Source organism: Lithobates pipiens, unplaced genomic scaffold (assembly GCF_037356315.1).
Source record: "Lithobates pipiens isolate NorthernLeopardFrog02 unplaced genomic scaffold, aLitPip1_a1.2 Scaffold_1, whole genome shotgun sequence".
Taxonomy (NCBI): domain Eukaryota; kingdom Metazoa; phylum Chordata; class Amphibia; order Anura; family Ranidae; genus Lithobates; species Lithobates pipiens.
Window position 1 is genome coordinate 119,817,908 of NW_027507685.1, and position 15,569 is coordinate 119,833,476.

The 15,569-nt window shown below is 45.0% G+C and overlaps 1 protein-coding gene across 3 annotated transcripts in view; it reads right to left on the reverse strand.

Annotated features, from left to right (window-relative positions):
- Positions 1-15,569, reverse strand: part of SLC31A1 (solute carrier family 31 member 1) — a 100,614-nt gene that overhangs the window by 15,338 nt on the left and 69,707 nt on the right. Inside the window, exon 1 of one of the 3 annotated variants that reach the window (XM_077475200.1) lies at positions 395-497. The exons of the other annotated variants lie outside the window; for them this stretch is intronic. The gene's annotated coding sequence lies outside the window, so the exon portion shown is untranslated. Of the gene's footprint in view, positions 1-394; positions 498-15,569 lie in introns of those variants that run through there. 3 annotated transcript variants of the gene reach the window in all.

Below are 15,569 nucleotides of genomic sequence, written 5' to 3' on the forward strand. Positions count from 1 at the left end.
AGCATAGATATCACTTTGATAGCCATCAGTTTGCTATGAAACAAACCTTCAAAAATACAAACACCCCAGGTTTACATTTGGAAATCTTTTGATTCTAGTTTGTGCCTAGACTTCAATTTTTAGAATATGTCTCGGAGCACTAAACAGTGAGGATTACCATGACAGCCAGGCAATCGGAGTAATGGAAGCCTACGTTATCTGTAATCTAAGGTTGAAAATAGCAAAATGCATTTCATAATCGTTTAGCAGCATGCCATGATGGCACTACATCCAAATCTATTTAGCATGGTCTCTACATGACACAACTGTGAAGAAAGGAGTATCCCGAGAAGTGTTCATGCAGAGCTCTTCAGTGATTTGACCAGCAAATAAAGTTTGCAAAGTTTTGGCTCACCCTACAGAAGTTTCCCTGGAAGCTGCACGCTGTGCCGGAAAGGCTCGTCTGCTGTTCAGGAGCTGCTGTGTTCAAAAGTCATGTGACATCATGCCATGTGATCACTCTGCCACGAAACCAGTCCATTTCCTCATGTCGTTACTATCTAGCCCTAATGTAGCACATGCTGTATTAATTTTCTGTTCAATCTGTGTACCTAGCTGTATCGGCTAAAGTTTTAAAGGTCCTGATAATGAGCAAACGTCACAAGATGCATGCCATCACCTGGTATTACATATAAAATAACTGTGCTCCTCCCTGATGTAGGTTCCCTTTGTTATCACTCTTCCACCCGTATCCAGTAACAGCACCCATACCACTGGGACAATCTCACTAGGCAATTGGTGGGACTTAGGCGTAATGTACATGGGACGTTTTATAACCTCTCCTGAGCAACGTTTAAAATGTCAGCTTTGCCGCGTTTACATTTAGAAGCATTTTTTTTTTACAATTTTTTTTTGCTTTCCAAAAAATGCTTCTAAACTCAATTGCCTAGAAACTACTGTAAACGATCCTGTGTACATATATGGATAAGATAACATAGAGGAGAGTTCAGGGGCAGCTAAAACAAAAAAAAAAAACAAAAAAAAAAAAAAAAAACACCCAACTGCTACTAAGACCCCTTTCACACTGGGGCATTTTTCAGGCGCTTTAGGGCCGGTGCACACAGCGATGCGCGGCGAGGCATCTCCGACTTGCCTCGCCGCGACCTGCACGGACCTCAGCGGCGACTTGCAGAGGACTTCTGTATAGAAGTCAATGCAAGTCGCCCCCGAAGTCGCCCCAAAGTAGTACAGGAACCTTTTTTCTGAGTCGGAGCGACTCGAGTCGCTCCTCTCAGAACGGTTCCATTGTACAGAATGGGGGCGACTTGCGGGAGCGAGGCGAGGCGAGCGTTAAAAAAAGCGCCTGTAAAGTGCTTGAAAGAAGCCTCATCTGCCATCCCAACGTGAAAGCCCAAGTGCTTTAAGAGCCCTTTCACACTGCCAGCGCCCGAAAAATGCGCGTAAAGCTGCCAAAAGCACTTTGCATGCGCTGCTGCCAAAAGAGCTTTGCATGCACTTTTCAGGCGCTTCCTATTGATTTCAATGGGAAGGGGAGCTATAGGAGCGGTGCAAAGAAGCTGCTTGCAGGACTTTTTTGATGCCCTGCCAGCGCAGCGCCTCAGTGTGAAAGCACTCAGGCTTTCACATTGGGATTGCAGTTGAGGCTCCTTTCAGGCGCTTATTTTAACGCCAAAGCACCTGAAAAACGCCCCAGTGTTAAAGGGGTCTCGGTGTGAAAGCACTCGGACTTTCACATTGGGATTGCAGATGAGGCTTCTTTCAGGCATTTTACATGCGCTTTTTTTTAATGCTAAAGCGCCTGAAAAACGACCCAGTGTGAAAGGGGTCTAAACGTCCATTTACCTGCAGCAGTGTACATGAAGCCTTAGGCCTGATGTCAAGGAATATATGGCCCCAGTGACAAAGAGAAACTAAATCAGAGATGACTTCATGCCAACCATATAAGTCTTGGCATACATACAGTTGCAAGCGTTTTACAGCCCAAATGCTCCACATGACGGCACAGGTTTCTGTGTTGAGTGCACACTTCAATGCATTCTCCCAGCACAGTGACCGAGCTCCTGGTCTTAGTTATGATCATGTGACCACATTGACATCGAAACACAGTGATCATGTCATCTTAGGCCCCTTTCACACATGCAGATGGTATGTCCGTATTTCATCCATCCGTTTGCAGATGAAATACGGACATACATTCATCCCTATGGGATAGCGGGTGTCTGCGGATGAGCGATTTCGTCCGCCTCCGCAACAGTCCGATTCTGCAGACGGAGGAAAATCCTATTTTTCTATCCGTCTGCAGAGCGGATCGGATGAACACGGACAGACGGTCCGTGCTCATCCGATCCCCATAGAGGAGAATGGAGAGCTGACAGGGCGGTCCCTGCACAGTGTGCGGAGACCGCCCTGTCCGCAGCCAGCTCAGCGGGGACAACGGAGCGATCCCCGCTGAGCGAGCGGATCTTCACGGGGCGGATCATTACTGATCCGCCCCGTGTGAAAGAGGCCTTAACGTTTTTGTTTTTTTTACTCTTTTTCAAAGGTGGTCATGTGATCAAACAGCTCCAGCTCCCCGGTGTCAATCAGTGGCTCAACAACAGAGTTGAATTGCACAACTTTGACATTATCTGCCAGCTTACATTGCTCCTCCATTGTTGGCAGGGAAGAGCGTTTCATCGCAGCTGCCGCTCACGTGCCACACAACTGAGATTTTTTTTTTTTTTTTACAGTGTAGACAAGGGAGGCATTTTAAACCTTGGCCATTTGAGGCTTTCTTTCTACTTTAAAGTGGTTGTAAACCCTTACAAACCACGTTGACCTACAGATAAGCCTAGATTAAGGCTTACCTGTAGGTCCAAGAAATATCTCCTAAACCTACACGGTTTAGAAGATATTTAACTGAAGACAGCCACCGCTGTTTACGGTGCATGTGCCATAGACAGCAGATCGCGGCGATATGCCGCGAGTGTCGGCTCCTGTGCACAAGCGCGGGAGTGACGTCATCGTTGCTCCGGCGAATCACAGCGCCGGAGCAGAGAGACCCACCAAGAAGATGGATGCTCGGAACTACAGGGGACAGCTGGCTCCTGTGTCAGGTAAGTGACACATAATGGACTACTATGTGATGCATAGTAACCCATTATGCTTTACCTTTGCAGGGAATCAAAGAGGAAGTAAACCCATCAGGATTTACTTCCTCTTTAAGGCTCCATGCACACTGGGATTAAATTGGTTAAGTCACTTCTATAAAAAGCTCCTATCCTCTCTGTATTATAACAATAAGTTCCCCTGTGTCTGTATTATATCATAAATATGCTTATCTGTACTGATAACACAGAGTCTTCCTGGGATCAGCTGTCTCCTCTGCCCAGCTAACAGTGGGTGTGAATCAACTCAATTTAAATCATTTTTAAAGAGCAACTGTCATCTCTGTCCCGCAGCTACTCTTCCTCTGACCCGCTGTCGACTCACTGACAGTCCCATTCACTTTAATGGGACGGCTGGTGATATGGCAGTGACACAACAAGGTGAGGGAGGTGGCGGCAGCAGGTGAGTGGATGCCCACTAACAGGCGCTCCTGTGAAGGACCTGAAATGACAGGTGCTCTTTAAATGTAAAGACTTAGGCTCGGTTCACACAGGGGCGACTTAGCCGCCTGACAAGTCGCGCTCCGTTCTGTACTATGGAACCGTTCTAATAGGAGCGACTCAAGTCGCTCCGACTTAGAAAAAAGGTTCCTGTACTACTTTTGGGGCGACTTCAGGCAACTTGCATTGACTTCTATACAGAAGTCGTTTTGCCAGTCGCCGCTGAAGTAGTTTGCAGGTCGCGTCTGTGAGTCGCGCGGCAAGTCGTGCCGCCCCTGTGTAAACTGAGCCTTATTCTTGCTGGTAGATAGAATCTTTAATATTTGCAAACAAAATAAAGGTTTCCTATTTAGAATATTAAGCTTTCAGGTTAGGAAACAGAGGTATCAGAACCAATTCAGTCATACAGTTTTTCGTGTACATAAAAAAAAAAAAAAAAAAGAAGAAGGAAGAAGTAAACAGGGTCACTTTTCCAGTGCTTAGGTATAAAATGACAAACAAGATATTTGGGGGGCACACCCTAAAAAAATGCATAAAGATGGTGCTGCCATAAGACCATACAACAGAACAAAAATATTACAGCGCACACATGCGTTCTGTTGTATGGTTTTATGGCAGCACCATCTTTATGCATTTTTTTAGGGTGTACCCCCCCAAATATCTTGTTTGTCTACTATATGGATTCTGACAAAATCCTTTTGGGTGTGGAGCACCCCACTCCCTCACTAAGTACCTCTTATTAGTGACCACCTGTGTCATGGGTGGAAACCTCATGTCCTCCATATAGAGGAGTATAGCTCCCACGGTTCAGAGAAGCAGGATCTCCCATTCTATGGGTAGTGTAGGACCCACTAATCATGGGGAACTTTGTCACAGTAAGTGGCCTTAAGCACCATGTAGCACCATGTAGCAATATGGTGTGACCAAATCCTCATATTTTTTGATAATGTTTTTTGAAAATGTCTAGGTGTTTAAAAAAAAAAAAAGCCTTGCTGGAGGTAAAAAGTCAGTTTTGCAGGTGTGCGCTGTAATATTTTTGTTCTTAGGTATAAAATGAATCCCAATTAAGCTAAGCAGCTGCTATATTAATACAAGACATTATAAAGGGTGAGCAAAAAAGATCTAATAGATAGTCCTTCAAGTTTAAAGCGGAGTTCCACCCAAAAGTGGAACTTCCAATCATTTGCCTCCTCTCTCCCTCCGGTGCCACAATTCCCACTTCCGGGAGTCCGGGCAGCGGCCCGTGATATGACCCCGGGTGGCGCCCTCCTCCGCTCCCTGTCACCGGGCCAGTAGGAGAGAAAAGCGGGGCCTCACGCATGCGCAGTAGGGTTCACTGAATGAGTTTACCAAAAATGTAAATATTGCAGAATATACAGCCTCATGCTACATAACTAAGCTCCATTTCATGCTGAATAAACTAAATTATTAAAGTGTCTTAAATAGAAAACGATCTATCTTTTTACTCCAAAAGCATTTTATTAAAATAAAATAAATTTGATAAAAAAAAAAAAAAAAGCGATTTAAATCTAATAATCTGATTTAAAAAAACAACTAAAAAAAACACCCATTGATTTATATGCACCCTGCCCGCAAGCACCACCCAATTATCATTCAGTTCAGCCATGTCACTGTATTCAGGCAGCCATGAGTACTGCAGCCGTCTCACTACAATTGCCCACAATAGCGATCCCTCCCTTTAAGTGAATGAGAGAAAATCAAGCTGTAGTCACCTGTGCATGGAACAGGTCTCTATATTCCTGTCCTGGAGACAACGGTAAAATTTTGGATTTCCAATCACTTTTTTGGTGGCAATGGTCAACCGGACAGGCTGGCTCTCCCTAGCGGTAACACAGACAATAAAAACCTGATAGAGGTTCTAACCCTTCCCTGCTCAAGATAATCTTACAGATGGAGTAGCGGTTTCCTTGTAATAGGACTGTTGAACCCTGCTGGCGTTTAACTAAGACTCTGGATTAAAATATTTCCGCACAATGACTTTATCTTTATCATAACAGTTCCCAAGGCTATTTGCTGAGCACTTGCACACAACGTTCCACTCCGACATTCCCCTAAAGTACACACTTTGTGCTGTGTATGCAAATACTGAATTTCCTGGCAGTACATAGATTATGTATTACCTATTATTATTATTATTATGAATTAGCTATTACCTTTTGTACCACCACCCCCTCCCTTTAGAATGTAAGCTCTATGAGCAGGGCCCTCCTGTACCTTTTGTATTGTACTGCGATTGTGTTGCCCCCCTATACATTGTAAAGCGCTGCGTAAACTGTTGGCGCTATATAAATCGCAAATAATAATAATAATGTAGAATTTCTCTTTAAACTGAAATTAGCACAGATCAAGCTGCATTTACGGTCAACAAAAACAAAAAAAATAAAATAAAATAAAAACCTGCTATATCCATCACATCGGTCATTAATCTTTGTCATTAACCACTTCCCACCCGGCCAATGCATATATACGGCCGGGTGGGAGCCGTCTACTCCTGACAGGCCGTTCAGGAACGTCCTTCAGGAGTAGCGGGATCGCGCGCTCGCGCAGCGGCGCGATCCCGATGTGCTCGTGTCACCCGGACACGGCACATCTCAGATCGGCAGGAGGGCTCTGTGATTGGCCCTCCTGATCACATGACGGCCGTGTCCAATCACGGCCGTCATGTGATGTAAACAAACAGCCGGTTGCTAGGCAATCGGCTCTCCTCTCCTCACACGGAAGTCACCGCTGAGGAGAGGAGAGCAGAACGCTGCAGCCGGCTGATGATCAGTGAGTATGGGCTGCTTTTTACAGCTTTTTACTCACTGATCATCAGTGTAGTGTAAACACACAACACACCACACAGTATAAACACAGTCCCCACATATGTCCCCAAAACACACATGTCCCCAAAACACACATGTCCCCAAATAATAAAAACACATGTCCCTAATAATAAAAACATGTCCCCCACATATGTCCCACTAAAATCACATGTCCCAATGATTATCTGCACACATATGTACGTGATCACCTGCACACATATGTACATGATCATTTGCGTACATATGTCCGTGATCACACAAACCAATTATTATACACTTAACGGAATTTTTTTTACCAAAAACATGTAGCAGAATACATTTTGGCTTAAATTTATGACAAAATTTGATTTTATTGGATTTCTTTTCAAATAGAAAAAAGAAAATATTGTTTTTTTTCCAAATTTCCGCTATTTTTGCGTTTATATCGCAAAAAAAAAAAAAACTGAGTCGTGAATAAATAACACCAAAATAAAGCTCTATTTGTGCGAACAAAATGATAACAATTTCATTTGGGTACAGTGTAGCATGACCGCACAATTGTCACTGAAAGCGCTAGAGCGCTGAAAGCTGAAAATTGGGCTGGGAAGGAAGGGGGTGAAAGTGCCCTGTATTGTAGTGGTTAAGAATCAGCAGTCTCCAAACTTTCTAAACAAAGGGCCAGTTTACTGTCCATCAGATGTTAGTGGGGGGCTGGACTGTGGCCAAAGTAGACATTGTCCTGGCATCAGTGGATCTTAAGTATCAGGGGGAGGAATAGCCCCACTTTGTTAGTGTCAGTGGGAGAAATAGCGCCCCCATCCTTGGTATTAGTGGGAGGATTACTGCCCCATCATTGGTATCAGTGGGAGGAATACTGCTCCATCAGTGGTATCAGTGGAGGCAAAAGTGTCCCATCATTGGCGTCAGTAGGAGAAATAGTGTCCGATCAGTGGGAGGAACAGTGCCCCATCAATGGTATTCGTGGGAGGAATAGTGCCCCATCATTGGTATCAGTGGGAGCAATACTGCACAATCATTGGTATCAGTGGGAGGAATATAGCCCCATCATTGGTATCAGTGGGAGGATTACTGCCCCATCATTGGTATTCAGTGGGAGGAATACTGCCCCATCATTGGTATTCAGTGGGAGGAATACTGCCCCATCATTGGTATTCAGTGGGAGGAATACTGCCCCATCATTGGTATCAGTGGGAGGAATACTACGCAATCATTGGTATCAGTGAGAGGAATACTGCCCCATCAGTGGTATCAGTGGAGGCAAAAGTGTCCCATCATTGGTGTCAGTAGGAGAAATAGTGTCTGATCAGTGGGAGGAATAGTGCCCTATCATTGGTATCAGTGGGAGGAATAGTGCCCCATCATTGGCATCAGTGGGAGGAACAGTGCACCATCATTGGTAGCAGTGAGAGGAACAGTGCACCATCATTGGTAGCAGTGGGAGGAACAGTGCCCCATCATTGGTATCAGTGGGAGGAATAGTGTAGTGCCCCATCATTAGTATCAGTGGGAGGAATATTGCCCCATCATTGGTATCAGTAGGAGGAACAGTGCCCCATCATTGGTAGCAGTGGGAGGAATAGTGCCCCATTATTAGTATCAGTGGGAGGAATAGTGCCCCATCATTGTTATCAGTGGGAGGAATAGTGCCCCATATTTTATATCAGCGAAAGGCATAGTACCACACTGTTGGCGTCAGTAGGAAAAAATAGTGCCCCACTGTTGGTGTCAGTGGGAGGAATTGTGTCTTGTATCAGTGGGAGGAAAAGTACCCCAAGGGCTAGATAAATGTGAACAAAGGGCCACACCTGGCCCCCTGGCTGCAGTTTGAAGACCACTGATCTAAATTGTAATTAGTGGTCATCAACAGCAGCTATATCTCCGATTATGTAGGGTGGCGAGCTACATGCAAATCCTTGAGTCTTCAGAGCACTGGGACTTGTGCTATTTGCCTGCTGGTGACTGTTGTGCACATGGGGTACTTTGTTGCTTTACTCCCATCTACAGGGAGTAGTGGATCGGGTCCACTTGCTGGGACTTCTCGCTGTTCGACTACTAAAGATACTTGCCGTCTCACTCACAGAAGAGCATCAATTAGAGCTAATTTTGGCTTAAAACTGGGAGAATCACACCTGACAAGAACTCAGATTTTCTAACACTTGGAATATCTAGAAATGTTCATGGTGCCCAAGCAGATTTTTCTTTGATCTTGAATTCTTTCTAAAAAGAACAGCACATTTGACTTGAACCCCATAGCCTTTTATCTGCAGTGTGAGATCCAATGCTAGCCACACATGACTAGGATTTCTTGCTTTTAGGTTGAAGAACAGAAAATCAAAAGATTTCCCTAGCCATGCCAAATATTGTATTTAAACAGCCACAGAATCCACAGCTACCTGAATATCTGTACAATTATGGCACCTGGGAGGATACAGTCATTGTTCAGCCGATAATATTCCTACCAGCTCAATCAAATTTTTAAAGTGACTTTTGTCAAGCCTGGTGGTGCAGACAAGGCCAACCACAGCTAATATTTTGGTAGATTCAGCAGAAATGACAGAAATTCAAGCAGTCTATGGCCAACTTAAGGCCAAATGTGGACTAAGATTTTGCGATATCACTACTGTGCTGCTCCCTGGTGTCCTTGCTGAAGAGTAAGTAAGCAGTACCTGCTAATTAGACATTTGACTCCTTGCTGGAGAGTAAGCAGTACCTGATGGAGGAGACACCTGACTCCTTGCTGTGGAGAAGACGTGGACAAATTGCAACCCCAGAGCCACATCAGAGCCTTTGGCTACCACTATCTGACCATTTTAGCCTCCCCTGTCAGAATGCCTCTCTAATATTGTCAGCTTTCTCTCCCACCACTCGGATACCTGGCCAAGTTCTTCCAGTGTTAGTTCCTGCACACTGCAATCTCCAGGAGCCATGCACCTGTTCTGCAATCCGGGTCAGGATCTATAGAAATTCTCACTGTACCAATCTCAGACTCTTCCAGTCAGTCATTTGCAGAGAGCATTTGAGAGGCGGTGTTATATTGCTTCCTCACCTTACCTTTAACCCTATAATTCTGCACTACTGCCCTGCAATTCCATGCGGTTGCAGCTCTGCCCCAATTAACTCAATAGGTGAGTTTATTAAGTGGTGCCACTTGTCATACTCTGCAACCCAAGTTAAAAAAAAAGCCGCAGCATGTGCGCAGCCCCAGCCAGCTGTTGTGTACAGTTGGGGTGGGCAGCCAGGGGGCAGTAAAACTGTGGCTCAGGCACCTGTTTTTACCACCTCCCATCTGGAAGAGACCTATTTCATGAGCAGTTGTACATATTATTCCAAGCTTTCGGCATTTGTTTCCTATATGGTTATGTACTTCCCAAAATTCATATTGAGCATAATTAAAGTGTTAATAAACCAAAGACCCTGCATTCACTATATCTGCTCTCCCACAATACACAATACATGGAACAGAAACAGCTCTCCTCAAGATTTGGGATGACGCCCTCGAAGCGGCAGATGACGGAGAGCCGTGTCTCCTCGTACTGCTAGACCTAAGTGCAGCGTTTGATACAGTAGATCACAATACTCTACTCGTCCGCCTCACAGAAGTAGCCGGAGTCCAAGACATAGATCTCCATTGGTTCGCATCCTTCCTAGGAAATCGGTCACAGACAGTGAAACTAGGAAAATTCCTCTCCGAAACTCGGGCAGTCACCTGCGGAGTCCCTCAAGGCTCTCCGTTGTCACCCGTTCTCTTCAACATTTACATTCGCCCACTCCTTCAAATCATCAGATGCTCAGATCTCTGCTTCCACTCTTACGCTGACGACACGCAACTTTATTTCCGGATCAATGGAAAAAAAGATCACCAACAACAACTTGAAAACTGCCTCAAATCAATAGAGGACTGGATGACCACCAACTCCCTCCAGCTGAACCAATCAAAGACAGAGCTTCTTATCTTACACCAAAATCATAAGCCCGCAACCAAAACCTCCTGGTCTCCACCAACCGTCTTTGGGCAGACTATCTCCCCAAAGACCAAAGCGAAGAGTCTCGGGGTTATTTTAGACGCACAAATGTCAATGGATGCGCAAATAGGATCTGTAGTCAGTCGATCTCACCATCTGCTGCGCATGCTTCGCAGACTCATCCCTTTTATCCCAAAGAATGACAAAGCAGTGGTAGTTGGAATAATCATTAATTCATGACTGAACTACGCAAACTCGCTTTACATAGGATTACCACAATATCAACTTGCGCGATTACAACTGATCCAAAACACGGCGGCAAGGCTGATAACAGGAAAAAAACCCTGGGAATCCATTTCTCCTTCACTGAGGAGCTTACATTGGCTAACCGTAAAAAATCGGATCACGTTCAAGACCCTTTGCCTCACCCACAAATGCGTGCATAGAGAAGCTCCGCAATACCTAATGGCGAAAATAAATCCTTACACACCAAACCGCAGTCTTCGATCAGCCAACAAAAACCTCCTCCTCGTGCCCAAAGCCCGGTATAAATCCAAGGGGGATCGGAGATTCGCTGTCCAAGGGCCTCGGCTATGGAATGCTCTACCAATCAACATCCGCCTGGAAGAAAATCACCTGGCTTTTAGGAAAAAACTCAAGACCTTCCTCTTTTAGCAGATGATCAAAGCTCGCCACAGCGCCTAGAGGCGATTCAGTTCGCATTGTGCGCTATATAAGTATTTCATTCATTCATTCATTCACAGAACATGGAAATGCAATAGCTTTAGTAAACATAAACTGCTAAATACCTTTTTTCATCAGTTTATAGGAGTCTTGTGACTTCTATCAGTGTCTGGTTAAGCTTGTAGGAGGAGTTTTCATTCTCCCCTGAGCCTCTGTCAGGACAGTGCTAATTGCCATGTGCTGATCACTAAAGATGAGCTCAAGCGTGTTCACAACCGCACATGAAAAGCCTGCCAGAAAGTCGGCACTACAGAGCGTTAATCAAAGGCAGCGAGACACTTCTCGATCTCTGCAGAAGTGGATTAGAAAACGGTCTTACTACCTATGGCACTCCGCAGTGCAGACTTCCTGGCGGGGCTCTGCACGTGCGGTTGCGAACACGTCCGAGCTCATCTTTACTGATCACATGCACCCTCCCAAGAAAAAAAAAAAAAAAAAAACAACTCTCTAGCAATACACATCAAGCTGAGCATGTTCAGCCAGACTCCTAATGCTCTGTTCTATCGAGAGATGAATTGGGGGCTGTGGAAGAAGGGGAGGATCAGAGAAGAAGACAAGCTCAAACAGCCTTTATACACAACGCAGAGGATTAACTTCGTAGGTTCCATTGTGAGTATAACAAGCATGCTTTACTCTGCACATACAGACTGATTTTACTGTTGTGGGTTTAGTAACACTAAGTTTGGATCTCCACAACAGTCCCAGTTTCTCATGTGGCCTTTTGGGAAAATTGGCCACCCCTGCAGAAAGCAGTACCCGCTGACCAGACATTTGACTCCTTGTTGAATTGAAAGCACTACCTGATGGACTACATATTTGGCACCTTGGTAAAGAGAAAGCAGTGCCTGCTGACCAGACATTTGGCTCCTTGTTGGAGAGAAAGCAGCACCTGCTGATTAGACAATGGATTCCTTGCTGGGGAGAAAGCAGTATCTGCTGATTAGACATTAGATTCCTTGCTGGAAAGAAAGCAGCACCTGCAACAGTACATTTGGCTCCTTGGTAAAGAGAAAGCAGTACCTGTGATCAGACATTTGGCTTCTTGGTAAAGAGGAAGCAGTACCTGTGATCAGAAATTTTGCTCCTTGTTGGAGAGAAAGCAGTTCTTGCTAATTAGAAAATTGATTCCTTGCTGGAAAGAAAGCAGTACATGTGACCAGACATTTGGCTCCTTGGTAAAGAGAAAGCAGTGCCTGCTGACCAGACATTTGGTTCCTTGTTGGAGAGAAAGCAGTACCTGCTAATTAAACGATTGATTCCTTGCTGGAAACAAAGCAGTACCTGCTGACCAGACATTTGGCTCCTTGGTAAAGAGAAAGCAGTGCCTGCTAACCAGACATTTGGCTCATTGGTAAAGAGAAAGCAGTACCTGCTGACCAGACATTTGGCTCATTGGTAAAGAGAAAGCAGTACCTGCTGACCAGACATTTGGCTCCTTGGTAAAGAGAAAGCAGTACCTGCTGACCAGACATTTGGCTCCTTGTTGGAGAGAAAGCAGTATAGACAATTGATTCCTTGCTGGAAACAAAGCAGTACCTGCTGACCAGACATTTGGCTCCTTGTTGGAGAGAAAGCAGTACCTGCTAATTAGACAATCGATTCCTTGCTGGAAACAAAGCAGTACCTGCTGACCAGGCAATCTGGCTCCTTGGTAAAGGAAAAGCAATGTCTGCTGCCTGGAAATCTGCCCTCTGATCCCCAATGAAGCTGGAAAGTTGAATCCTGTGTTGGGAATGAACCATGACCATTGAAATGTTTAAATCGTTTTTAAAAACTTTTACCTTGCAAGTGCAGTAAATTGTTGTGCCCTTTTATAGTGTGCAGCCTAGACTATTATGTTTGGGGTGTCTTACACCCGGCATCATTATATCTGGGAGCAGTTCTCACATAAAAGCGGTACTGAGCATTACGTGATCGGGAGAGAACCTGGAGGAAAGACGAGGCCTCCCCCCCGATCAACCTTCCAGAGTGAGACTACAGACGGGTGGAATAAGCTCTATGGAAACGTCTAGGTCTGTGATTAAAAACAGACTGTCGTTATGAGAGGGATGAATAGTGAACTGTTCACAGTGCATGATACTTACCCCAAAAAGGGGGAGATTTGGGAGCTTTTTGAAAATAGATAAACCTAGTCAGGACATTTTTGGTAATGGTTTATAGCAGAAAGCTGCAATATAGTGTCATTGTTTTAATTGTTAAAACAGATAAATTCACAGGATTTCTACATTTTATTCAGTGCTGAGATTTACACAGCTCTGCAAGACAGCACAGCCAGGTTGGTAACTTTTTTTCTATTGCAGTAAAAAAAAAACAAAAAAAAAAAAAAAAAAAAAACACAGCTTTGTCCCTCCTTGTCCCCAGCCTGTGACTGGATAGTGAAGGAAAAAACAGCAGACTGATGAGGCTATCTTCCTGCTCACTCCTCTCGTCTGCATATGCAGAAGGAATAATTGGCTCCTAAACCTGCCCCGTCTTCTCCCAGTTCTAATGCAGAGGTGCAGGAAGATGACACATTAAGGCCTCATGTACACCGCTGCTGGTAAACGGACGTTCAGAGGCAGTTGGATGCTTTTTTTCAGCTGCCCCTGTGTACAGTTCCTTTAAGGTCGTTTTTAGGCAGTTGCGTTTAGAGGCTTTTCTTTGAAGGCAAAAAAATTAGTTCAGACACCGAAATTTCTGATGCCAAACGCGGTACCGGTGTTTAGCCGTGTTTCGTTTACAGGCGTTTTTCATTTTTGGCTATTTTGAAGAAAAAAAAATTAATAAATAAAAATGTTAAAACGCTTCTAAAACACAAACGTGGAAAAATATGGCATGTAAACTTGGCAAAACTGAGGTTTTAAATGTGGGTTTTTATCTGTCAAGTTGAATCGTTCACGAGAGGTTGTAAAAACGTCGCTTTATTAATCTGTTATACATTACATGTGTCCCAGTACTTTTGGTAATATAGTGTATCTGCCTTTGAATTCAGCGTTCTTTTTAGGATTAACGGTAATGTCTCTCCATGGGCATAAAAGTGTACACTTAAAGTGGTTGTAAACCCTTACAACCAACTTTGACCTACAGGTAAGCCTAGATTAAGGCTTACCTGTAGGTCCAAGAAATATCTCCTAAACCTACACGGTTTAGGAGATATTTGCCGAAAGACAGGCACCGCTGTCAGCGGCGCGCAGACGCACTGAGCACGCCGCGGTCAACGGCAATATGCCGCGAGTGGCGGCTCCCGTGCGCATGCGCGGGAGTGACGTCATCGTGGCTTCACAGAATGACAGCGGCGGAGCAGCGAGACCCACCGAGAAGATGGATGCGCCGGACTACAGGGGACAGCGGTGACTTCGCTGGCTCCTGGGTCAGGTAAGTGACACATAATGGACTACTATGCGATGCATAGTAGTCCATTATGCTTTACCTTTGCAGGGAATCAAAGAGGAAGTAAACCCATCAGGGTTTACTTCCTCTTTAACCAATGCAAACATGTTGGCAAAAACAATTTGCCACATCCTCATTAAAATCCAGCAATGCCTCCACACCCCTCTTCCACTGCTGGCAGTTGGTCCTCTTTTGCCTATCATTAACCGCTTCCCACCCACCATATAGCAATATGACGTGCGCAAAGTGGTTGTGTTATCCTGACTGGACGTCATATGACGTGACAAGGATATCATCGACAATGGATGGTGCTGTGTGTCAACACTGATCTCGGTAAAGATCATCTGATGGAGGCTCTTTACCACATGATCAGCTGTGCCCAATCACAGCTGATCATGATGTAAACAGAAAAAGCCATGCATCTGCTTTTCCTCACTCGCATCTGATAGACGTGAGCAGAGGAGGGCCCATCAGTGCCTATCTTGACACGGGTGGGGGGTCTGGGCTTATTGATTATCAGCTCAGCCCCCCCCCCCCAGGATGCCCACCCAGGACCACCAGAGATGCCACCAAGACCACCAGGGATGCCCACCACCAGGTATGCCACCCATGTCTACCAGGGATGCCAAACAGTGCCCACATATGCCAACAGGGATGCCCATCAGTGCCATCCAGTGTCCATCAGTGACACCTATCAGTACCCATCAATGCCACCCATAAGTACCCACCAGTGCAGCCTTTCCGTGCCCAGTGTCGCCCAGTGCCACCTATGAGTACCCATCTGTGCCATCTATCAGTGCCACCTTATCAGTGCAGCCTCATCAGTGAAGAACCGAAGAAAACTTTTTTTTTTTTCAAAATTTTTGGTCTTTTTTATTTGTTTAGCAAAAAATAAAAAACCCCAGGGGTGATCAAATACCAAAAGAAAGCTCTATTTGTGGGAACAAAATGATAAAAATTGTTTGGATACAGTGTAGCATGACCGCTCAATTGTCATTTAAAAAAGGACATCAGTGAAAGCTGAAAATTGGCTTAGGCAGGAAGGGGGGCAGTGCCCTTTACTGAAGTGGTTAAACCCTCTT